Below are 24,689 nucleotides of genomic sequence, written 5' to 3' on the forward strand. Positions count from 1 at the left end.
AGGACAGACGCAGAGGCGAAGAGGCAAAGGCAGACACAGCTTCAGATGGATGACTCTCCCTGAAAAAGGTTTACTATCCACATGCAAAGACATTGTTTTAAATATCCTGAATGTGTACTAGACCCCTCCTACACTTAGATAAGCCAAGTGCTTTTCTCCCTTTACTTCTATTTTTTCTTAGTATCCAATGAAAAATGAAGAGGAAAACTGTATCCACTGTCTGAAGAAAATGATATAAATGGATTCCATGAACCTCAAAAGAGGAAAAGTCAATGAGACTGGTGGTAGGGGAGTGATTTGGAAGAATCAGTGGAGAGCATCAGCTCAGATTTCTTTTGTCCCTGTGAATGGGAGATGGCTTCAGAAGGGTTATAAATGTATAGTGACATCAGAGGAAATCTAGGTTTCATTTAATAAGCAATTTATTTTATTTATTTTTTTAAAAAGGCTTTTTATTTACAAAACATATGCATGGGTAATTTTTCAACATTGACCCTTGCAAAATCTTCTGTTCCAAATTTTCCCCTCCTTCCTCCAACCCCTTCCCCTAGATGGCAGGTAGTCCAATACATTTAATAAGCAATTTAAAGGAGTTGATGATTGGCTTGTAAACTTGGTTGATGTTTATACCTGGTTAGAGGACAGGGCACTTTAACAATGGACTGGTGTTTCAGTTTCCAGCAATGTTCTCCCACATACTGGTATCACTACAAAGGAGACAAAGAGTTCTTGTGTGGCAAGTGTCTACAAAATGAAAATAAAATTCTAAGTAAACATCTGGGAATTGTAGTCTTTTTTTAAAAAAAAATATTTAAGACACAGATAATTAAGTAGACGTAAGGAAGGGAGAGGGTAACAGTTGCCTTTTCCTCCTATCATGGTTTTCCTTCAGCACTCCTGTTACTAGAATGAGCACTGGACAAAAATCCATATAAAAATATACCTCTCTGCTTGTTCATGCAAAGGTCACCTCTCAGTACTCTGAAAAAGAAAATGGAACTGCAGGTGTCTTGGTCACAGGTTTCCACGGTTACAGTGTTCTCATTATCTGCCCTTCTTTATTCTCTTTATGTTCCCTAAAAATTCACTGTTGCAATCAGTCAAAACTCTGCACCTGTCCCTCATTTGAAGACTGATGTTCCATTATTTTCTTAACTACAAAGGCCATCTTTTGCCCTGGGTAGTTACACAAGATATCATTTAGTAAACATCCTAAAAGAATTTGTGACTGACTGGAAAACACAAGAGAAAATGAAGCATAACATAGGAGACCAAATGGACTTTTCAGAAGAATTCAGATCAGATAGAGTAAAAAGTGAGTAACAGTGAGTATATCAGGAGTATCAAATTTTTAGTTTCCATAATTTTAATTAAAACAAATGAAAACAAAATCTTATATATTTTATCTCTCAATTTGATAGGCATTGACATTTTATAAAGTGTACAAGATGACAAAAAATTATCAGAATTCAGTATGAATTAACACATTAGAAACTACAAAGGAACAGCTGTCAAGGTATGTGTGTATGTGTATGTCCAAATTATGTTGATTCCAGGTAAGGTATGCTATGTTACTAAGGAAGAAGCAAGTTTGAAACAATAAGTCAGAATTTCAAACAGAAAGTTCCTAGGCTGTAATGGGGCTAAAATTTCACAGAGATGTCACTAGTCTATTGAAAAGATAGAATCACAAGTTACCATCAGTGATGGTAGCTCTGTCTATCATAAGGCAACTAAAGTATAAAGAGTTATTCTGTTTTGGTTTGATTTGGTTTGATTGTTTATTTCATGGATAAATGAAGGCTTTGCCTAACAGAACCTGGCCATGTAAAAACTGACAATTCTCGCACATCGAAGGACTGTACTAGTCATCAATCACTGAGTAGGAGAGGCAAGAGGCAGTCTCAGCACTCAACTGAAACAGAATCTGAGTCAGAATTTTCATCATGATCAATGCTTACATTTCCCTAAGCTAAATAAACCTAGTTTTAGATAAATCCCCTTGCTTGTGCCAACAAAATACTAAACTTTTTTTTTTAATTAAAGCTTTTTTTTTTTATTTTCAAAACACATACATGGATAAAGGGTCAACATTGACCCTTGCAAAACCTTGTGTTCCAAATTTCTCCCTCCTTCCTCCCATCCTCTCCTCTAAATGGCAAGTAATCCAATATATGTTAAACATATTAAATATGTATGAAATCCAATACATGTATAAATATTTACACAATTATCTTGCTGCATAAGAAAAATCAGCAGATACTAAACTTCTGGAGATTTCTGCCACATCAGAAATGTAATTTCACTTGATGTATTTTATTACAAATAATATAGATCTGTACCAATACAATTTGTTATCCTGGGAGAATAATTATCAAACGTGTATTTTTAATGCTATGTTCAATATTTTCACAGGATTCTTAATGTAAATAGATCTCAGGAACCTCCTAGGAGTTTGCAATTAGGAGTTTTTGCTTTGAAAATTCAAATAGTTTATCATTAGCAGTGTATTTTGAAAGGTATTTAAATAATTTGAAAATTCCTTCAGCCAAGAGCCTTTTTGTTTTGTTTTGCTTTAATTTTATAGTAATACTTGGAAGTTTTCAAATATACATAGAGTGATTCGTTTTAATTTGACAGAAATCTTTTTTAATATTGCAAAATTCATAGTGACATAGAACTTTCATGAATGCTTTATGCACTAATGTTATTAGAGAGTTTTGCCATCTTTATAATTTCTAAGTAAATTCTTTTAGTGACAAGAGAGAACAGAAAATGGTAATAGCACCACTGACTCTAACCATAGAAATTTGAGAAATGGAAAGGACTCTAAAAATTATCTAACTTACCATTTTCATTTTACAGATAAAAGAAATGAGCTAATATAAATTGCCTAAGATCACTGATCAAATTAAAAGCAGAAGTAGAATGAAAATTTATTTCCCAGGATATGTGAAGTAATCCCTTAGCAAAAATAGCTAACTAGTTATTTAAAAGTCCAAATTCTTGGATAGGGCTACCTGCTTAGCTAACAACTTGTGCATTGCCAAAGCAGAGTCTGCCCTTTCAAATCTCTCCTTGGGAAACTAATTAGCAGAATTTAAAAAGAGGCAGGATCAGTTCTTGTCTTCCTTATTGGAGATGTAAAAAATCCAGTAGTTCTAATTAGCAATAATTAAATTTAATTAAGAAACTCTCAGCAATTCCCATTCTCCCCCCTCCTTACCTCATGCTTACCGTCTTTTCATTGTTCTCATATAGGTAGTGCTAAATCACAGCTTAATGATAGCTAAAATCTAGACCTGGTACATCACTACTGAGACAAGTACATATTTGTAATATTACAAAAGCAATTTTTTAAAGTCCATGATAACAGATATAGATTGATTCTTCTTTATATTATATGATTATAGATACAATTGCTTTTTTGGCTTGTATTTGTAGTTGGTCAATCAAATGTCCACTGTGTGCCTGGTACAGAGTAAAAGTCCTGGGAATACAAAGAAAGCAAAACCAAACCCGATGTTTCCTTCTTGTTAGGGCAAAAGGGCAGTAAGAGAGTCACAGAGCATTTATATTAACTCAAATAAAAATGTCATATTTTCAGTCTTAAAGATAAATAGGAAGTTAGCTTAAGAAAAACTAAAAAAAGTTGGTATATCCATTCCTTTGTCCATTCACTCATTTCAGCAAATTTTTCTTATATAAAAGGGATTCTGTCAAGTACTATGACATATAAATAAATATGTGAATGTTTTTTTAAAAATGGATTAAGATTGAGATTAAGAGATATGGAAGCAAGCATAAAAATGAAATGTAAATATACTTAATGTACCAGATACTAGCTTAAATAGCTTACTTAAATGCTACTTTTGAAGTATAATAATAATCAGAAAGTTGCAAAAAACGCTAAAACTTTGTCCTAGTTTTGGGAATGAGGAATAATCACATAGTTCATAGGGAAATAAAATAGGGTTTGAGCTAAAGGAAAAAAGAGAAATCATCAAGTAAAGGGAGAAATTAATTTTTTAAGCCATTGGGCCAAGAAATATAACCCAAACTCTGCAATTATTAAAGGAAAGATTCTGTATCTGCTCCATTATCTTAATTATGTTTCAGGGGCAAACATTATTTCAACATGATAAAAGATGACATAACACTAGAAGTAAAGCCAGAGCAGATGTTACATGAGTAACAAGCCACTAGGCTCACATTCTGGTAATTTCTTCCCCACTAGACATGTTCTCATTAATCTGTGATTAATAGGATCTGAGTGTAGTAAATGATGATGATCTATTGTCTGTCTTTGTTGAACACCATGGAGAGAGCAATTTGTCAGCTCAGCTTTTGTGTTACTATTTAATAGCAAAGAGGGAGAGAGAAAAAAAGACGCTAATCTTCTAATTGGCATCTATAGAACAAGGTCTAGTAGAATACTGCCTGATTGAAAATAGCCCAAATATAATTCCTATGCCTAAGAAGAGAGGAAGACAGAAAGTGTGTGTGAACTGCATATATCATATAATTGTACCTTCAGCAGAAAAGAAGGGAGAAAAATAAAGAAAGAACAGTAATGAAACAATGCCAAAATGCTCATAAATGTTGGAAGTCTGGCTTGCTTTAGCCCAGTTATACAGTTTCTTGACTATGGTGACTTCCTTGAAAGGGAGGTCTTTCTATTCAAAAGTGGAAAAGGGTAAAAATATAAGGAGAAAAAAACAATGAACCTCACCTACTCATATTGAAACAAAATTGTTGCGCACAATCAGATTGCTGTCCTAAAAGAATGACTCTAATAGCCTGAAAAGTCAGTCATTTTAAACTGACATCAATAGAAGCTACTATTTGGTTCTGTTGTAGGATTTTCCTCAAATCCTTACTCCCTGACCAGGACTCAATAGAATATGCAGTCTTGAGACTTATAAACTTGTCTTTTATTCATGTGGAAAAAAGAATAAACCACTAAATCAATAAGCACTTATAAAAGGCTTACTGTGTGCCAAACATTGTGCAAAGTACTAAGATAAATACAAATAAAAAGAAAAAAAACCACTCCTTTCTCTTCTACCCTTCTGATATCAAGTAGTTGACTAATAAAACTGATGAGCTTGATTAAGTTACCTCCTGTTTTTGGAAAGGAAGTTGAGGTTTTCGTGCATTTGCTGTAATGGAATAAGGAATAGATTCTTTCTTGTCCTCAGATCACCAGAAAAGCCTCTTCTATTTCTTCTATTTCACCTTTATTACTTTTAGAAACCCAAGTAATGTAATTTAGTGAAAAAGAAAAGAAAAAAAAAAGAAAAAAGCAAACCTGTTGCCACTAACATGAGTTGTGTGATCTTAACCTCATTGTTTCTTAGGTTCTTTAGTAAATAGAATGGGATTATTTCTAAGGTTTCTTTCACCTCCCCAATTCCAAAATTGACTAATCCCTTCAGACTAGTCCCTAAGTCAGTGCTAGGCATACATCTATGTTATGTCAGGATACCTATCAATGATGTAGAACTAAACCATTTTTAAATACAACTAGCTGAAACAGCTTATTGATCTTGATTAGATTTGAAAAAGGTAGACAAATCTCAGCTATTTTGTAGATAAAAGAATAAAATAAAATGGAATCAAGCCTAAAGTTTGCTATAGATGGGTAAAGGATCTTATCCAAAAAATGACAAATTCTAATGAAGATTTTTGCTATCAGAGAGGGAAGAAATAAAGGTTTTTAGAACACTCAAATGGTTCTTCTGGTCTGGATGGAATCAATCTATGATCAAATGAAAACACTAAATAAAAACACTAAAACATTTGATCCACTCAGTCACCAATTGTAAAATCAAAGCTGTTAATGAAGGATACTTGGCAGAATACTTAAGTTACACAGAAACCTTTAGGAAAGCTCCCCTAACTACTAATGTGAATCCTGAAGTCAGATTAATCTCTCCCCTTTTTCAGGAAATGCTAAAATTTGGGAACTTAATTTCCCAGACTGTCTTATTACCATAGTTAAGGCACCCATGATGTCCCCACACTGTCTTACTTAGCATCTTTTAAGATACTTTTAAGATATCTATGATATATTTAACCTATATTGAATTGCTTGCTGCCTAGAAGAAAAGGAGGGGATGACAGAGAAAAATTTGGAACAATGTTTTGCAGTGGTGAATGTTGAAAACTATCTCTGCACGTATTTGAAAAACTAAAAAGCTATTATTTAAAAAAAATAAGATATTTATAATGGGAACTTCCCAGACTATTTTGTTAAGCCCTGATGAGAATCAAATTTTCCCAAAATATCTTTAAGACAGTCTCAATATCAATACACTTCTTTTATCACCCCAATTATTCCCTGGTATTTCTCCTCCTCCCTTGAAAAACCTCAAGGTTATATTTCCCCTATAAAAGATGTATTATGATAAAGATCTTTGCTAAGTCCTTTTCAGGACTAAGTCTACTACGAGGTACTCTCTTTCTCCCCACTGTCTATCCTTTTATGGCATCTTTCTCCTTACTCTGATTAGTCTGCTAAACATCTCTATGGATTTAGCCTGTCAGTCAGGGGCACCTTATGGCCAATTCCTTTAATGGCTTCTTCCAAACCTTTCCCTTGCTAACTAATGTTCTCTCTAATCTAATTTTATTTACTACTTCTGATGTCTATTTTATCTTTTCATGTTGTCTATAACCTCTTCTCTTAAATAAAGGTAACTTTTGGCAATACAGTTGTTACCTAACAACAAAATCTCTGGAATTATCTTGAGAATGTTGTATAGCTTAGTGTTGTAGAATGTTGTTACTCAGACATCATAACAAGATTAGTATAATTTAAAGGATTCACTGTCCAGGGTAATGTGACTCTTTGAGATGTTTGGAGTTCAGCTTTAACATAGTTTAATACAAAATTAACACAGTTTTGGCCTGACAATTAACCACAAGAAAACACAGGTACTCCATTAGTCAGCACTTACATCCATCCATAGGTAAACCATGAGCTACAGTAAATGGTAAATGCTGTGGATAAATTCACTTACCTTGGCAATATACTTTCCAAGGATGTCCACATTTATATTGGCATTGACACATATATTGCCAGATCTAACTCAGTTTTGGGAAGTTTTGAATGAAAGTGTGGGAGAGGAGAGAAATTAGACTGACTATCAAAGTGAAGATCATTGTTTTATAACTGTAAAGTTGATTCCATTTGAATCATCTTAGAAAAATTCTGAAGGTCATCTGGCAGAATAAGATACCATACCCTGAGGTCCTTTCTCGACCTAAATTCTCAAGCATTCCAGCTCCGCTGGAGAACACAACTCTGTTGGCTGGCCACATTGTTTGAATGCCAAATGTACATTTGCCAAAAAGATTATTTTAGGGAGAACTCACATAGAGCAAGTGCTCACAAGGTGGTCAGAAAAAGTGATATAAGGACATTCTCAAGGTCCCTCTTGAAAACTTTAAATTTGATTATATTACATAGGAGTCACTGACACAGGACATAAAACTACCCAGCATGGCATACCCTCATTAGAGAAAGTGCTCTGCTCTATGAACAAAACAGAATTGAATTAGTTCAGAAGAAATGCAAGATGTGCAAAGTTGGAGTCCAACCCAAATGTTCATAGGGACTATTTGTCTCTGACTTATGGCACAACATTCTGATTTTGTATTGGTCTGATCAGGCATAGTTGGACATACTGTAATTCAATTCTAGTAATAATCATAGTAATGTCATTTAGGTCCTCTTTGAGAATGAAGGACATTAGTTTAATTCTGCTAGGTGGCACAATGAATAGAACACTGGGTTAGGAATTAGGAAGACTCATCTTCATGAGTTCAAATCTGGCCTCAGAACCTTATTAGCTGTTTGACCTAAGTGAAGTCACTTAACACTCTTTGCCTTAATTCTTCCCCTGTAAAATGGACTGTAAAATGGCAAACCTACCCTGGCCAAGAAAATGCCAAATGAGGTCACGAAGTTAGACATGATTAAACAACAACAAAAGTGGAATGAGTTAGCAAAAGGCACAGTTTTGACCAAACTGATCTTAAACATTACAATTAAACATTACAAGCAAGGATTTTAGTGTTTTAATCAGAGGCAATCATTACAGAATACTTCAATAAAGCATTTCAAATGAGGGCATCCTTTTGATGAAAGCTAGTTGGGGCAAAATGTTTATTAGCCAATCAAAATGTAGCACAAGGGAGATGGAACAAGTATCATATCAAGTACCACCTATTTTGTATTGAATTTTAAAAAATTATTTCTTTCTTGTATTTAATAGCTAATTATTGTATTGAGACCAAAGAAATCCTTTTCTACTTCCTCATGTGAAAATCAATTAGTGAGAGAAATCTTAGACAGAGATTTATCCAGGCCAAGATCTAACCAGACAGTAAAAAAGTAAATAAATTTAAGTTTGGGCTAATAGTTGCATTCCTGCTCATTATCTTTGCTCAAATAGGTCTGGAAAGTGTTTATTCTCCCTTTTGTCAGACAAGTGATATGGAAATTGATAAGTCATTTTAACAGATTTGGGTAACCCAAGTCATGGCAACCAAAGACCTTCACTGCAATATAGCCCATCCTATCATTGTAACATTCATTTTCTCATTGATTGTTGACCAATCAGAGTTGATTTCCACTCTGAAGAACATCTACTCTTCCAGGAGCATATAAATGTGAGACTTTGGTCTAGCACAATAAATAAATCAATAAAATCATTAAATTATCCAGAAGTTATGTTTCTCAGACTTTTTAAAATGTCACAGAATGAATAGTCACTGAAATAGAGAAGTTCTAGTAATTGTAAATGGGTATACCTTGAATCAGGAAATAAAAACAGGCTTTAAAAGCAATCCTCATAAGACATAAAAGTTTATTATGGTTAGGCCATTTAGAAAAGGATGAAAATAGGCACTCTCAACTTTAGTCAAATTGATGTTCCAACATTATTCACACATATTTTGTTCTTTCCCAGTGAACAAGCTGTATTTCTTCCTGGAATGCCTTCCTATCTTTCTTTATTATTTCATGTTGATTGCTTGTTTCTTGAGATTCATTTTAGCTCCTCCAAGAAAAGAGCTGACCAGTTTATATGCTGATCATTTCTTTATTTTGTGTTCCTTTGACTCAAAAACACTTGCACAAAGAATCACATAAAATAGCTACACAAAGAAATAGAAAAAATAATAACAAATCTGTAGAATTGCAAGAAAAGTATTTTTAAAAGTGGGAAAAAAAGGATATGGGAGTAACATCAGAATGATTTGGTACTGCTTAAAAAATAGGCTGATCTGTGGAATAGGTATACAATCTATTGAAGCAAATGAGCATAACTGTGTAATGTCTGATTAACCTGAAGACCTCAATAAGACTCATTATTTGACAAAAACTCTTGGGAAAACTAGAAAGCATTCTCACTGAAACCAGATGCAAGCTAAAAATATATACTGAGATGAATTTTAATTAAGTAAGGTGATATAATAAACAAATTATAGGAGCAAGGAGATCTAGGTATAGAAAAGAAAAGGATAGAAGAGGATTACATAAAATAAATTGTTCGATTTTTGTTGCCTAATATTAACATTTTTGCACAAAGCAAATGCAACTAAAACTAGAAGAGAAATAGGTAAATTAGAGGAAAACTTTATAACTTTGAAAAAGGTGTACTTTCTAAGATATAGGGAATTAATTCAAACTTATAAGCATGAGAGTTATTTCTCTTGATACACTTATCACCACTGTCAAAGGATAATGATCTAATGGCTGTCTTTGTTGAACACCATGAAAAGAACAATTTATAAAGTCAGATTTTATGTTACAATTAATAGCAAAGGGGGAGAGAAAAAATGCCAATTTAATTAATTACAAACAGGTAGTTTGTAAAGGAAAAAAATGTAAGCTCTCAGTAGCCATATCTAAATCATTAATAATTAGAAAAATGCAAATTAAAATAAATTTGAGTTTCTACATCAATCTTATTAGTTTGGCAGAGTTGACCCTCCAAAATATAAAATAACAAATGCTGGAGGGGCTGTAGGAAAGCAGGTACATTAATGCACTGTTGATAGAGCAGCAAACTGGTCCAGATATTTGACCCAGCAATATCACAAGTAGGTCTATACCTCCATGAGATAAAAAAAGAACACACACACACACACACACACACACACACACACACACAGAGCACTCTGATCAATGCAATAACCAATTTCATCATGAAGCATTTTCCTCACCTATAACAAATTTAGGATGCAGATTCAGATATAAGTTTCTGAAAAAGATCAATTCAGAAATTACTTTGCTTGATGATGCAAATTTATTGCAAGGATTTTGTCTTTCTTTTCTTAATGCATAGTGAGGAAGAGGAAAAAATAGGTTGCTGTTTATTTTTTAAAATTACAATTATCCCTTACACATGAAGACTTTCCTCATCATTTTTTTTGATATATCATAGGTTGGGACAAGTAAATGAGAATTTGGAGGGAAGGGGTTTTGCAAAAGCTGCAGATGACACTCAGATGACGTAGCCAATGACCAATTACTTAACCAAAATTTTGCAATAATGTACTATAAACACCCTCTAAAACAAAAAGAAAAAAAAACAGACTTCTTTTCTAATACAAAGGGAGGATCAATAATTTTGTCTGAATTTTCCAGATCAGAGGGACCCCAAACTCCTAACCCTGCAAAATGAAAGAGGTAACTATACGCTTTAAAAATGCATACATGAGAACAGAAGAAAGGACAAAATCAAAGACAAATGGGACCAGTTTGAAAGTTGCATGTCAAATGTATCACATTTTAAAAGAAATATATTTATATATTAAATATTAATGGATCACTCATGAGTAATCCTCTTCTGTTTTACTCTGTATATGAAAATACTAATTTTATTTGGTGATAAGATCATAATGAAGACAATAAAATATGTTTTAAATAAAAGACATGTTTCTCAGCTAACTAATGAGGGTGAGTTAGGATGAGAAAAAGCTCTAAGATATCATGCAAAATGTTATACATCAATGAACTGTTTGCCAGGAAGCCTCTCCTTGCTGTTATTGAACAGATAGATTTAAGCAGTCAAGCTGACTTAATTCTCTTGTTAGACCAGTTATAATTTTATATTTTCAGATTTGAAAGTGTCCTTAAGGACCATTTTGTCAAACACTGTGTTTACAGATGTAGTGAAAGGTCATGAAGAATCAGATCCAGATTTGGAATTCAGATCTCATTTCCATTACTAACAGTTTTTCTCGTCAATTATCAGCAATACCTTAGATAATAGCTATCTTTATCTTGTTTTTCACTTTTCAAAAAACTCTGCAAGCTCTGAATGTTTTTTGGTGTTTTTTGGATAGATTTAGTATTTTGGGATGGATCTGGTGTCTAAGATTTCAATTTATCAATCTTTCTATCTCACTTATAACATAGAATAAGAAACTAAAACAAATGCCTTCTCCCAGATAATTGCTTTCTATCTAGGAGGTGTTTACCTCAGTTTACTTCTCTGTAAAATGAGTTGGAGAAGGAAATGGCAAGCCACTCCAGTATCTTTGCCAAGAAAACCCCAAATAGTATCATGAAGAATCAGATATGACTAAAATAATGAACATATAGGTGTAGTTCTTACCAACATTGGCTGTGATTTGTTTTTTCATGTTATCATCTTGCCTCTTTGTTTAAAAGGATTGTAGAGCCCCAAATGAATAAACACTTAACCATGGTCCTTTTGGTGCTTCTTTCTTGCACATAATTTCTCTCTCTTTGTCTCTTGCTGTGTCTCTCTGTCTCTGTCTCTCTCTGTCTCTGTTTCTCTGTCTCTGTCTCTCTCCTCTCTCTCTCTCTCTCTCTCTCTCTCTCTCTCTCTCTCTCTCTCTCTCTCTCTCTCTCTCTCTCTCTCTCTCTCTCTTTTTCTCCCCTTGGTATTGAGAGCTTGAGCTCATACCTCCAGTTCTCTTATCTTCTCTGCCTCTCTCATTTGAATGAATCTAGCTGAGGCTCCTAGCTTATATGCTCTACACTGAGTATAAACCAATCATTATATCACTAGGAAACCATTATTTGTTGTAAAATTAAACCAATTCTTCCTCTAGTTTGATTTTGGTTCATAAGCTTTTTAAGTTGAAGAATTTATCTTCAGTGTTTTAGATAATTTTGATTCCATATTTGTCCTCAGGGAAAGTATTTAAACAATACAGCTGAAAACATCATACTTAAAAAGCATGGGAGCAAGCACACAGCCTTGTTTCACTTCATTGATAATTGGGAAAACTCGAGAGCATTGCCCATTGTCCAGAATCCTAGCAAGCATGCCATCATGAAATTGACATACTATATTGATGAACTTCTGGGCAATTGCATTTTGACATATTTTTCCATAAGCCCTTCTAACTGACACAATCAAAGGCCTTGGTCAGATCTACATATGTTGTATACAGATCTCTGTTTTGCTCCTGGAATTTTTCCTGGAGTTATTGGCAATAAACACCGTATTGACTAATTCCTCAGTTCTTTCTAAAGCCATATTGCTCTCAGATATAGATGACCTTTTTCTAGGTGTAAGGTCAGCCTATTAAGGAAGATTTATGAAAGAATTTTGCCAGCAATGATTAAGAGAGAGACTCCACCTGTGATTGTCACAGGATAATCTATTTCCTTTTCCTTTACAAAAATGGACAATGGAGACAAACTTGAACTTCTGGGGTATAAATTCTTCTTGCCAATGTTACACAGGTGTGGTTAATAATAATAAAATGGTGGCCCTTCAGAGACAGCCCAATAATCCATATGACAAAAATGTAGTAAAAGTAAATAATATCAATGGAAATCAAGTGTATCATATAAAGAAAGAACTTGCAGCTCCTTTGGCCTACATCGTGGACAAAAATTGACCAAAGTGGAAGGGGTGGTCCATTATGGAACCATTATTATGCCTGTTCAAATGAGTTTTGGGAGAAATGAAGAAAAGAGAAAAGCAGTTTTAGATTAATTGAAGAAACATGGATTTAAATTGGGGCCTCCACAAAAAAATGGAAAAGTTTATTCATCTTTTGTATGAGCAATGGACTCTCCACCTTGTACATCTCAGCTGGAATAGAATCAGCACCCAGTGCTTTATCACATGAAAATGGCCTAATAGCATTCAAAACATCTTCTTCAGTTGGAGCTTCAGCTAGGAAATGTTTGATTTCAAGTTGAGATAAATGGTCAATAGCTTCAGTATTGATTGATGACTATCTGTTTAGAACCCTGTGAAAGTGTTCAGCCCATCTCTCCTGATTACTACTAATCAGTGTGGCACTATCAGCACTGAGTAGTTGAGAAGCACCATAGGTCTTTGGTCCATAAATAGTCTTCAGTGCATCATAAAAACACTTTGTATTATTATTATCAGTATAAAACTGAATTTCATTTGCTTCTTTACTGAGGCAAGAATCCTGCATCTAAGTTTCAATTGTATTTTTTATTTAAAATTTTTGTCCCAATTTTCATTAAGAATATTGGAATATAAAAACCTTCCTCTGTTTTGGTTTTTATTGGTTTAGTGCCATATTTTTGCCATAAAATGAATTTGACAAGACTCCTTTACCTATTTTTCCAAATAGTTTACATAATATTGGAATTAATTGTTGTTTAAATATTTGGTAGAATTCTCTTATGAATCTATCTGGCACTGGAGATTTTATCTTATAGAGCTCATTAATGATTTGTTCAATTTTTTTTTCTAAAATAGGACTATTTAAGTAATTTATTTCCTCTTCTGTTAACCTGGGCAATTTATATTTTTGTAAATCTTCATCCATTTCAGTTAGATTGTCAGACTTGCATTTGGACAAAATAGCTCCTAATCATTGCTTTAATTTGTTTGTCATTTTTGATGCTGGTGATTTGGCTTTTTCTTTCCTTTTTCTGATCAAATTAACCAAAGGTTTTATCTATTTTGTTGTTTCATAAAACCAACTCTTGCTTTTATTTATTAGTTCAATAATTTTCTTAATTTATATTTTATTAATCTCTCCTTTGAGTTTCAGAATTTTTAATTTAGTATTTAATTGGGAGTTTTAATTTGTTGGGGGTTTTTTAACTTTTAGTTGCATGCTTAATTCATTGATCTCCACATTCTCATTTTGTTTATGTAACTATTTAGAAATATAACGTTTCCCTTCAGAATTGTCTTGGCTGCATCCCAAAGGTTTTGGTATGTTGTCTCATCATTGTCATTTTCTTGAATGAAATTATGGATTGTTTCTGTGGTTTGTTGTTTAATCCATTCATTATTTAGAATTAGAAATTATTTAAATTCCAATTGGTTTTTAATCTATCTTTCCCTGGTCCTTTACTGAATATAATTTTTATTGCATTGTGGTGTGAAAAGAAGACACTTACTATATCTACCTTTCTGCATTTAATTGTAAGGCTTTTATACCGTAATGTATGGTCACTTTTTTGTAGATGCCATGGAGAGCGATTTGGAACTATGCTAAAAAAAAAAGGTAGCAAGAAAATGGTATTTACACACATATATTGTATCTAGGTTTTATTGTAACACATGTAAAACGTATGGGATTGCCTGTCATTGGGGGGAGGGAATGGAGGGAGGGGGGGATAATTTGGAAAAATGAATACAAGGGATAATATTATTTTAAAAAATTACTCATGCATATATACTGTGAAAAAAAATTCTAAAAAAAAAAAAAGTTAGCAAACTGTACATACCCTTTGATCCAGCAGTGTTACTACTGGGCTCATATACCAAAGAGATCTTTAAAAAGGGAAAGGGACCCGTATGTGCAAGAATATTTGTGGCAGCCCTCTTTATAGTGGCCAGAAACTGGAAACTTAGTGGATGCCCATCAATTGGAGAATTGTTGAGTAAATTGTGGCATATGAATATTATGGAATATTATTGTACTGTAAGAAATGACCAGCAGGATGTTTTCAGAAAGGCCTGGAGAGACTTAGATGAACTGATGCTGAGTGAAATGAGCAGGACCAGGAGATCATTATATACTTCAACAACAATAATATTATGACCAATTCTGATGGATATTTCCCTCTTCAACAATGAGATGAACAAAAATCAGTTCCAAAAGAGCAGTAATGAATTGAACCAGCTATACCCAGCAAAAGAACTCTGGGAGATAGTGTTAGGATCCTTACAAGGTGCTAAGTCGGTACTTAACAATTCTCTAGATCAGAGTTCACGCCTTTAAAGGAGTTTGCTCATTGGTTCTGTAAGGAGTTCCCACAAGCCCATTCTCTGGGAGAATATAAGGAGCCAACATTGAGTGGGGAAGTCAGTCTGATGTGAGTCAAGAGGAGAACTTCGGGGAAGCTGGAGGAGATTCAGAGCTGGGATTCAGTGGATTCACAAGTCCAGCAGATTCACAAGTCTAAAGGAAAAGCCTTGCTCATGGACTTTTGGGAGATTCACATCTAGGATTGAATTCTGGGAAACCCACAATCCCACACTTTTGGAGGCACAGTCTTATTCATTCCCACGTCTACCTTTGTGCTGACTGGATGCTTTGGATTCAGAGGGAGCTAGAGACTGAAGCTGGCTGGAGACATTCTGACAGGAAAAGATTCAAGAGTTTGAAGGACACAATATAGGATCTGGACTTTAACTCCTGGCTGCATTTTGGAGATTACTGGTACTGTAACTAAAACTAAGGCTGCCTCCCCAGAAGCTCCCCTAGAGATCTCCTCACAGAGAACGATTACAATCTAAAGATGACAGAACATTATATTTTGGACATTACATTTTGGCACCCAACATGGGGCAAGGATTTTTGCTTATCCTGACTCTGGCTGATTCTGAGACCTTCAGGGAGCTAGCCCAAACATTACAACATAGAATTCCCAATCCCTCTATTTTTGTCCATCTGCATTTTTGATTTCCTTCGTAGACTAATTGTACACTATTTCAAAGTCCAATTCTTTTTGTACAGCAAAATAACTGTATGGACATGTATACATATATTGTATTTAACTTATACTTTAACATACTTAACATGTATTGATTAACCTTCCATCTGGGGGAAGGGGGGGAGAAAGGGGGAAAAGGTTGGAACAAAAGGTTTTGCAAACGTCAATGCTGAAAAATTACCCATACATATATCTTGTAAATAAAAAGCTATAATAAAAAAAGAGAGAGATAAGAAAGGAAAGTACATCTTAATAAAGGGTATTGCAAATAATCAAGTAATGATAATAAATGTACATACCTCAAGTGGTAGAGTAGGCAAATTTCTTCGGAAGATTTGAAGTTAGTTACAGGAAGAAATGAAAGCAAAACTATTTTCAACCTCTCAGAATTAGACAAATCTCACCATAAAATTAATAAGAAAGAAACTAAAGAGGTTAATAAGATCCTAGAAAACTGAGATATGATAGACCTCTGGAGAAAATTGAATAAGGATACACCTTTTTCTTTTCTTTTCTTTTCTTTTCTTTTTATTATAGCTTTGTATTTGCAAGATATATGCATGGGCAATTTTTCAGCATTGACATTTGCAAAACCTTTTGTTCTAACTTTTCCCTCCTTCCCTCCACCCCTTCATATACCACAATTTATTTAGCCATTCTCCAACTGATGGGCATCCACTCAGTTTCCAGTTTCTGGCCACTACAAAGAGGGCTGCCACAAACATTCTTGCATATATGGGTCCCTTTCCCTTTTTTAAGGTCTCTTTGGTATATAAGTCCAGTAGTAACACTGCTACGTCAAAGGATATGCACAGTTTGACAACTTTTTGAGCATAGTTCCAAATCATTCTCCAGAATGGCTGGATGTATTCACAATTCCACCACCAATGTATCAGTGTTTTCCCACATCCCCTCCAACATACTGCATTATCTTTCCCTGTCATTCTAGCCAATCTGACAGGTGTGTAGTGTTATCTCAGAGTTGTCTTGATTTGCATTTATCTGATTAATAATGACTTGGAGCATCTTTCTTCATCTGAGAATTGTCTGTTTCATATCCTTTGACCATTTATCAGTTGGAGAATGGCTTGATTTCTTATAAATTAGAGTCAATTCTCTATATATTTTGGAAATGAGGCCTTTATAAGAACCTTTGATTGTAAAAATGTTTTCCCAGTTTATTGCTTCCCTTCTAATCTTGTTTGCATTAGTTTTGTTTGTACAAAAATTTTTAATTTGATATAATCAAAATTTTCTATTTTGTGATCAATAATGATCTCTAGTTCTTCTTTGGTCATAAATTCCTTCCTCTTCCACAGGTCTGAGAGTAATCTAGCCTATGTTCTAATTTATTTATAATCTCATTCTTTTTGTTTAGGTCATGAACCCATTTTGACTTTATCTTGGTGTAGGGTGTTAAGTGTGGGTTAATGCCTAGTTTCTGCATACTAATTTCCAATTTTACCAGCAATTTTTGTCAAACCCCCAAAACTGGGGTCTTTGTGTTTGTCAAATACTAGGTTATTAAGGTTATTGACTGTTTTGTCCTTTGAACCTAATCTATTCCACTGATCAACTAGTATATTTCTTAGCCAATACCAAATGGTTTTGGTAACTGCTACTTTACAATATAATTTTAGATCTGGTACAGATAGGCCACCTTCATTTGATATTTTTTCATTAATTCCCTTGAAATTCTTGACCTTTTGTTTTTCCATATGAACTTTATTGTTATTTTTTCTAGGTCATTAAAATAGTTTTGGGGGAGTCTGATTTGTTTGGTGCTAAATAAATAAATTAGTTTAGGTAGTATTTTCATCTTTATTATATTTGCTCCCCTGTCCAAAAGCATTTAATATTTTTCCAATTGGTTAGATCTGAAGTTATTTGTGTGGAAAGTGTTTTGTAATTTTGCTCATATACTTTCTGAGTTTCCCTTGGCAGATAGATTCCTAAATATCTTATACTATCAGTAATTACTTTAAATGGAATTTCTCTTTGTAACTCTAACTGTTGGGTTTTGTTAGTGATATGTAAGAATGTTGATGACTTATGTGGGTTTACTTTGTGTCCTGCAACTTTGGTAAAGGTGTGGATTGTTTCTAAAAGCTTTTTAGTAGAATCTCTGGGGTTCTCTAAGTATACCATTATATCATCAGCAAAGACTGATAATTTGGTTTCCTTATTACCTACTCTAATTCCTTTAATCTCTTTCTCAACTCTTATTGCCAAAGATAGCATTTCTAATACAATATTGAATAGTCATGATGATAGTGAGCAATCTTGTTTCATTCCTGATCTTATTGGGAATGGTTCCAGTTTATCCCCATTACATATGATACTTTCTGGTGATTTTAAATAGATGTTACTGGGCTAAGAAACTTGATATGCAGCCAAGAATAACTTACCCAACAAAAATGAGCATCTTTTTCCAGGGAAGAAGATGGACATTCAACAAGATAAATGAATTCCATCTATTCTTGATGAAAAGACCTGATCTAAACAAAAAGTTTGATCTCCAAATAGAGAACTCAAGAAATAAAGGTAAAAAGAAATCTTGAGAACTATATTTCTGCCATAAAGATATATAAAGAACACATGTACAATTTGTTCTAGAAACTAGAGTTAGAAAGGAAATTATACCAGAAAAAAAGGTAAAGTGGTGGTACTACATCTCACAAAGAGGCAAAGGTAACCCATTATATCTGAGAGAAAGAATGGAGGGGGATGAACCATAGTGTGTATCATATTCTTGTTAGAATTGGCTTAAAGAGAAAAATATAGATATATTCGATTTATGGTGAAACTCCTTCCACTTCATTGAAAAGTGGGAGGGGAAAAGTGAAAAGAGAAGGAATAAACAAAGCAGAAGGGAATATAGAAATTGTAAGGGAAAGGGGCAAAATAGGGGAGAAAACTTTAAGCTGGGGGAGGGATACTAAAAAGGGAGGGCTGTGAAAAGCAAGTGGTGCTCACAAGTTTAATACTGGGGAGGGGAGTAAGGGGGAAAGAAAGAAGATGGCAAGCAATATAGAATTAGTAATTTTAACCATAAATGTGAATGGGGTAAACTCCCCCATTAAGAGGAAGCAGTTAGAAGACTGGATTAAAAGCCAGAATCCTACAATATGTTGTTTACAGGAAACACACCTAAAGCAGGGGGATACATACAGAATAAAGGTAAAAGGTTGGAGCAGAATGTAAAGCAGGGGTAGCCATCCTCATCTCAGATCAAGCAAAAGCAAAAATTGATCTAATTAAAAGAGATAAGGAAGGGCACTGTATCTTGCTAAAGGGTAGCATAGATAATGAAACAGTATCAATATTAAACATATGCGCACCAAGTGGTGCAGCATCTAAATTCTTAAAAGAGAAATTAAGAGAGCTGCAAGAAGAAATAGACAGCAAAATTATAATAGTGGGAGATCTCAACCTTGCACTCTCAGAATTAGATAAATCAAACCACAAAATAAATAAGAAAGAAATCAAAGAGGTAAATAGAATACTAGAAAAGTTTGACATGATAGATCTTTGGAAAAAGCTAAATGGAGACAGAAAGGAGTACACTTTCTTTTCAGCTGTTCATGGAACCTATACAAAAACTGACCATATATTAGGACATAAAAACCTCAAACTCAAATACAGTAAGGCAGAAATAGTAAATGCATCCTTTTCAGACCACAATGCAATGAAAATTACATTCAATAAAAAGCCAAGGGAAAATAGACCAAAAATAATTGAAAACTAAATAATCTCATACTAAAGAATGATTGGGTAAAACAGCAAATCATAGATATAATTAATAACTTCACCCAAGAGAATGACAATAATGAGACATCATACCAAAATGTGTGGGATACAGCCAAAGCAGTAATAAGGGGAAGTTTTATATCTCTAGAAGTCTACTTGCATAAAATAGAGAAAGAAAATGAATTGGGCTTACAACTAAAAATGCTAGAAAAGGAACAAATTAAAAACCCCAGAAAAACACAAAACTTAAAATTCTAAAAATAAAAGGAGAGATTAATTGAAAGTAAAAAAAACTATTGAATTAATAAAACTAAGAGTTAGTTTTATGAAAAAACCAACAAAATAGACAAACCCTTAGTAAATCTGATTTAAAAAAGGAAAGAGGAAAAGCAAATTATTAGTCTTAAAAATGAAAAGGGAGAACTCACCACTAATGAAGAGGAAATTAGAACAATAGTTAGGAGCTACTTTGCTCAACTTTATGCCAATAAATTCGATAACTTAAAGGAAATGGAAGAATGCCTTCAAAAATATAGCTTCCCCAGATTAACAGAGGAAGAAATAGTCTAAATAGTCCCATTTCAGAAAAAGAAATAGAACAAGCTATTAACCAACTCCCTAAGAAAAAATCCCCAGGACCAGATGGATTTACATGTGAATTCTACCAAACATTTAAAGAACAACTAACTCCAATGCTATATAAACTATTTGAAAAAATAGGGATTGAAGGAGTCCTACCAAATTCCTTTTATAACACAGACATGGTACTGATACCTAAACCAGGTAGGCTGAAAACTGAGAAAGAAAATTATAGACCAATCTCCTTGATGAATATTGATGCTAAAATCTTAAATAAAATATTAGCAAAAAGACTACAAAAAATCATCCCCAGGATAATACACTATGACCAAGTGGGATTTATACCAGGAATGCAGGCCTGGTTCAATATTAGGAAAACTATTAGCATAATTGACTATATCAGTAACCAAATTAACAAAAACCATATGATCATCTCAATAGATGCAGAAAAAGCATTTGATAATCCAACATACATTCCTACTAAAAACACTTGAGAGTATAGGAATAAATGGACTATTCCTTAAAATAATAAGAAGCATATATTTAAAACCGTCAGTAAACATCATATGTAATGGCAATAAACTGGAACCTTTCCTTGTAAGATCAGGAGTGAAACAAGGTTGCCCACTATCACCATTACTATTCAATATAGTACTAGAAACACTAGCCTCAGCAATAAGAACAGAAAAACAGATTAAAGGAATTAGAGCAGGTAATGAGGTAATCAAACTATCACTCTTTACAGATGACATGATGGTATACTTAGAGAACCCCAAAGACTCTGCTAAAAAGCTATTAGAAATAATTCAGAACTTTAGCAAAGTTGCAGGATACAAAATAAATCCACATAAATCCTCAGCATTTTTATACATTACCAACACAATCCAACAGCAAGAGATACAAAGAGAAATTCCATTCAAAATAACTGTCGATAGTATAAGATATTTGGGAATATATCTACCAAAGGAAAGTCAGGAATTTTATGAGCTAAATTACAAAACACTTGCCACAAAAATAAAGTCAGATTTAAATAATTGGACATTAAGACATTAAGTGCTCTTGGATAGGCCGAGCTAATATAGTAAAGATGACAAAACTCTCTAAACTAATCTATTTATTTAGTGCTATACCAATCAGACTCCCAACAAACTATTTTAATGACGTAGAAAAAGTAACAACAAAATTCATATGGAAGAACAAAAAGTGGAGAATTTCAAGGGAAGTAATGAAAAAAAAAATCAAATGAAGGTGGTCTAGCTGTACCTGATCTAGAACTATATTATAAAGCAACAGACACCAAAACCATTTGGTATTGGCTAAAAAATAGAGTAGTTGATCAGTGGAATAGGTTAGGTTCACAGGGCAAGATAGTGAATGAAAATAGCAATCTAGTGTTTGACAAACCTAAAGATCCCAACTTTTGGGATAAAAATTCATTATTTGACAAAAACTGCTGGGAAAACTGGAAATTAGTATGGCAGAAACTAGGCATGGACCCACACTTAACACCACATACTAAGTTAAGATCAAAATGGGTCCAAGATTTAGGCATAAGGAACGAGATAATAAATAAATTAGAGGAACATAGGATAGTTTACCTCTCAGACTTGTGGAGGAAGAAGGAATTTGTGTTCAAAGGAGAGCTAGAGATCATTACTGATCACAAAATAGAAAATTTTGAATACATCAAATTAAAAAGCTTTTGTACAAACAAAACTAATGCAAACAAGATTAGAAGGGAAGTAACAAACTGGGAAAACATTTTTATAGTTAAAAGTTCTGATAAAAGCCTCATTTCCAAAATATATATAGAATTGACTCTAATTTATAAGAAATCAAGCCATTCTCCAGTTGATAAATGGTCAAAGGATATGAACAGACAATTTTTAGATGATGAAATTGAAACTATTTTCACTCATATGAAAGAGTGTTCCAAATCACTATTGATAAGAAAAATGCAAATTAAGACAACTCTGAGATACCACTACATACCTGTCAGATTGGCTAAGATGACAGGAAAAAATAATGATGAATGTTGGAGGAGATGTGGGAAAACTGGGACATTGTTGGTAGAGTTGTGAAAAAATCCAACCATTCTGGAGAGCAATTTGGAACTATGCCCAAAAAGTTTTCAACTGTGCATACCCTTTGATCTAGCAGTGCTACTACTGGGCTTATATCCCAAAGAAATACTAAGTAAAGGAAAGGGACTTGTATGTGCTAAAATGTTTGTGGCAGCCCTTTTTGTAGTGGCTAGAAACTGGAAAATGAATGGATGCCCATCAATTGGAGAATGGTTGGGTAAATTATGGTATATGAATATTATGGAATATTATTGCTCTGTAAGAAATGGCCAACAGGAGGAATACAGAAAGGCTTGGAGAGATTTACATGAAATGATGCTGAGTGAAATGAGCAGAACCAGGAGATCATTATATATTTCAACAATGATACTGTATGAAGATGTATTCTGATGGAAGTGGATATCTTCAACATAGAGAAGATCTAATTCAGTTCCAGTTGATCAATGATGGACAGAATCAGCTACACCCAGAGAAGGAACACTGGGAATTGAGTGTAAACTGTTTGCACTATTGTTTTTCTACCCAGGTTACTTTTATCTTCTGAAACCAATTCTTACTGTGCAACAAGAAATTTTACACACATATATTGTATCTAGGACATACCGCAACACATTTAACATGTATGGATTGCCTGTCATCTAGGGGAGGGGGTAGAGGGAGAGAGGGGAAAATTTGGAAAAGAAGTGAGTACAAGGGATAATGTAAAAAAAATTACCCATGCATATGTACTGTCAAAAAAGTTATAATTATAAAATTAATAAATAAATAAATTAATTTAAAAAAATATTTTATGAGCACTTCCAAGAAGTGGGCTTTGGGTTTGAGACTATGATGGTGACAAGGCAGAGTTTTTGTTTTGGTCTGCCTTGTCACCATAGTAGCTTTCTATAGTCAAGATTCTTTTCTGTTTTTCCAATCTATTTGGATCTGGAGAGTAGTTTCATTCCATCAAACTCTATTCAGAGGCTTGGTTTCATGTGATTTTTGAGGGAAACTGGGAGAGTTTCAGCAGCTTCCTGACTTTTTCCTGCCATTTTGGCTCTACCCCAGAAGTCCTGTACTTTATTTTTGATGGAATTGAATGCTACCTTCTTACCTATGGATAAACTATACTGCTGGTACAGCCTGTGGAGTTCTCATTTTTCATTTAGCAGCTTGAGAATTTCTTCATCATTTTCATCAAACCTGTCTTGATGTTTGTGAATATTCTGACCCAAATAAGAAAATGCATTGCTGTACACCAAATCTCTGAAAACAGTCCTCTCTTTTTCTGCTCCATTTATGCCATTTACTCTCTCTTTTTTTAATTTTATTATTATGATAATTTTTGACAGTACATATGCATATCTTCTGCATATATACTCACTTCTTTTCCGAATTTTCCCCTCCCTCCCTCTATCCCCTCCCCTAGATGAGGCAATTCCATACATGTTAAATGTGTTACAGTCTATCCTAAATACAATATATGTGGGTAAAACCGAATTTCTTGTTGCATGGTAAGAATTGGATTTATAAGGTAAAAGTAACCTGGTTAAAAAGACAATAGTTATGCCATTTACTCTCCAAGACTTTTTGCCTTGAGGCCACCACTTTTGTTGAATGTGAATATTCAGCTTGGAGAGGATAAGTCTATGATCAGTTCAGTACTCTACACCACACATTGGCTTGGTCACTTTCACATCCTATCTGACTCTTCTTAAAATCACAGTCTATTAAATTCCAATGTTTGTTGCTAGGGCACATTCATGAAGTTTTATTCAATTTAACAGGGTTGGTGATGAGAAAGTCAGGAGATGCACAAGTCTTCAATAATAAATGATCACTGCTGTAGCTATTTCTAATTCCAATTCTTCTGTATGTGCAAGAATATTTGTGGCAGCCCTCTTTGTAATGGCCAGAAACTGGAAACTATGTGTATGCCCATCAATTGGAGGTTGGTTGAATAAATTGTGGTATATGGATGTTATGGAATATTATTGTTCTGTAAGAAATGACCAACAGGATGATTTCAGAAAGGCCTGGAGAGACTTACATGAACTGATGCTGAGTGAAATGAGCAGGACCAGGAGATCTTTGTATACTTCAACAACAATACTATATGATGATCAATTCTGATGGATGTGGCCATCTTCAACAATGACATAAACCAAATCAGTTCCAATAGAGCAGTAATGAAAAGCCAGCTACACCCAGCAAAAGAACTCTAGGAGATGATTATGAACCACTACCTAGAATTTCCAATCCCTCTAATTTTGTCCGTCTGCATTTTGGATTTCCTTCACAGGTTAATTGTACATTATTTCAAAGTCCAATTCTTTTTGTACAGTAAAACAACTGTTTGGACA

General features: G+C 33.9%; 1 long non-coding RNA gene across 1 annotated transcript; it reads left to right on the forward strand.

Moving 5' to 3' along the window:
* Nucleotides 1–1,105: 1,105 nt before the first annotated feature.
* LOC141553491 (uncharacterized) lies at nt 1,106–10,832 on the forward strand. Its single transcript, XR_012485477.1, has 3 exons — nt 1,106–1,315; nt 1,422–1,516; nt 10,661–10,832. It is a non-coding gene; the product is annotated as an uncharacterized LOC141553491 (long non-coding RNA).
* The last annotated feature ends 13,857 nt before the right edge of the window (nt 10,833–24,689 follow it).

Source organism: Sminthopsis crassicaudata, chromosome 2 (genome assembly GCF_048593235.1).
Source record: "Sminthopsis crassicaudata isolate SCR6 chromosome 2, ASM4859323v1, whole genome shotgun sequence".
Lineage (NCBI taxonomy): Eukaryota > Metazoa > Chordata > Mammalia > Dasyuromorphia > Dasyuridae > Sminthopsis > Sminthopsis crassicaudata.